The following is a 2,540-nucleotide window of genomic DNA, read 5'->3' as shown; positions in this document are numbered from 1 at the left end:
GTGTTTGACTACTTGATTGTAGCATTGCCCCCATATTGCCATGGTTGATGTTTGCATTTATTTTCTTTGGGTCACAGAAGAGAATGCAGTGTCACAAAGACTATCATTGGGCAGCACTGTAGTCATTGTGCAGTTAATGACATCATGTATAATTGAAGTGAAACGGCTGTCAGACGTATAGCAGTTTGCCTCCTCCTGGGAACTGCCTGTGTAATCAGTTAAACCCCTGTTAAACAGGCTGATGAGCTCACTGAGCTAAACGTGTGATTTAATGAAGCTGGAGGAGAATGATGTGTGTGTCTGTAAACTCTGTGCACTTCAGTGATGATCGTGTGTGTGTGTGTGTGTGTGCGCGCATGTGTATGTCTTTCTGTGGTTGTTTGGACAAATTTTGGATTGAAACCATTCTTGTAAGGACATTTTGTCCACTCCTCAGACCTTCAAGGGGTGGTTTGAGACTTAAGACTTGGTTTTAAGCAGGGGTCATTAAAGTTGTTAAGCTATGTTTGTTTGGACCCTCGATGCAGAATTTCAAAAACTCACCAACATCATGGTAGCACACAGAAGTATAAGTAAGTCTAATAAACACAATGCTGCTCACCAACAATTAGGATTGTCCTGCTTTCAGGAAAGATAATGCTACCATGGAAAACATAACATTTCACAGGAAATGTATAGTAATCGTACAATTTTCTAAAATGTTTTACTCAATTTATCTACAAGAGAGAAAAGTTAATCATATTTCATGTTGTCGGGCAGCATTACATGCAGTTGTTGCATCATCTTGTTCAAACTCTCCATCGAAATCGAATTATGGTTCCATATTTTCATGGCTTCACCTTTAATCATATTGTGACTGTTACTGTGTGTATAACCTGCTATGTCAATATTAATTTAGGTAAAAAAAAAATAGGTTCAATTATACAAATCAGTGAACTGAAGGATACTGTCAAGGAAAAAAACAGCTTTATTATGTGTGTATATTATGTATATTATAGAGTTACTTAATAGTAAAATACAGTTGTCATCAAAAACAAGTTCATACTGTATTTTCCATTAACAGTATAAAATTGAAAATTTTAGTGAGAGTCAAAAAATATTAATTTGACAGTAATATAACTGTAACTCTGCTTCTGGTTGTTAACTGTTGTCTTACAGGAAAAATTTAAACAGAGACACTTCACACTGCTGACAGTTCACAGTGTCCTGGATGACATACAGTGTAATCACACTCTGCCATTTAATGTGTATGAACACAAATCTGAACCTTTTGGAGTCATAACTGATCAGAGGGATTAATATTATGGTTTCAGCTCCACAGTGCATGTTGTCACAGTTTTGTATGGCAGAATATTGTGGTGCAACATATTGTTACAGCCCCAGTGAACATGCAGCCGTAACTTGTGGATATTTCATGACATTGGCTGATTCTTGATTGTCAGGTCAGACCTAACATGTTTGAATAATAATTTGATAATGAGAAAGTGAAAAGAGAAGCACGCAGGAAAAGGATCACAAAGTATTTGTCTTTATTAAAATGATGTTTTATCACTGAGTGGGAAACTGTTCAAACACTGAGCAGCCTTTAAGAATGCAGTTAAACTTTATTTTTCTCTCACCAGATGCCGCCGGAGCCTGCCACCCGATGACGTCACCTTCGTAAACCCCAAACACCAATATGAAACGAGGATCTGCCGCAGGGTGCGGTGGCGCGCCCCCGTAATCCACGTTCCCGGATCGTTTGAGCTCAGGGGCTCTGAGCTGCAGACTATAGACTATCGGACTATGCTGATCGGGTGTCCGCACTGAGTACGGTGTGGATATGGTGCTCCTGGGGGAGCCCTAGGCCACCAGGTCTCCTAAGGAGGAGTGCGCCCCCGTGCCCTTCAGTAGGGGGACCACGCCCGTGAATAACCGCTGTATTGCAGCCTGAGTAATACAGCGGGACCCAGTCTTTTTACACTCTTTATATTGATGAACAAACAAGTGCGACAACACACGCGGTCAAACGCCACTTTATACGGTACAACAGCTCATCATTGTTTCCGTTTCTTCTTATTTCCATGGAAACCTTCAGAAATCAGATCTGAGTGTTGGTGCAACACCGCCTCCACCTGGAGTAGAGGAGCAATGACCATTAATCACACCAGTCAATGCAACACACACACAAACACACACACACACACAATAAACTCATCTTTTGCTTTACAGGACTGAATAAATATTCAGATGAGCAATGGTGAATACAGTATGGACATGTTTTTTGATTACATTCACAGCATTTTACAGTTAACTGACTGAAAAAAACATTATATAGCTGTTTTTTTTCTTTTATAGTATCTTACCATTAAGAGATTTGTTTTAATGCACTATTTAGTTTTTAATTTTTCATAGGCCTACATACAAATCAATGAACCTGGTTCCAGTTGCCATGGCGCCGCGGATGGCTGCCTCGGTGTGTTGGTGCGCACTTTTTGCCTTATTTTCTTTATAAATTCAGTTTTCTGCCTTGGTTTCCGGAGCTCTTTCACCAGAGAAGA

The sequence above is a fragment of the Trachinotus anak genome, unplaced genomic scaffold (assembly GCF_046630095.1).
Source record: "Trachinotus anak isolate AG129_WGS33_773 ecotype Australia unplaced genomic scaffold, CSIRO_AGI_Tana_v1 ptg000025l, whole genome shotgun sequence".
Taxonomy (NCBI): Eukaryota; Metazoa; Chordata; class Actinopteri; order Carangiformes; family Carangidae; genus Trachinotus; species Trachinotus anak.
The sequence above is the reverse complement of the archived record's forward strand: the minus strand, read 5'-3'. Positions refer to the sequence as shown.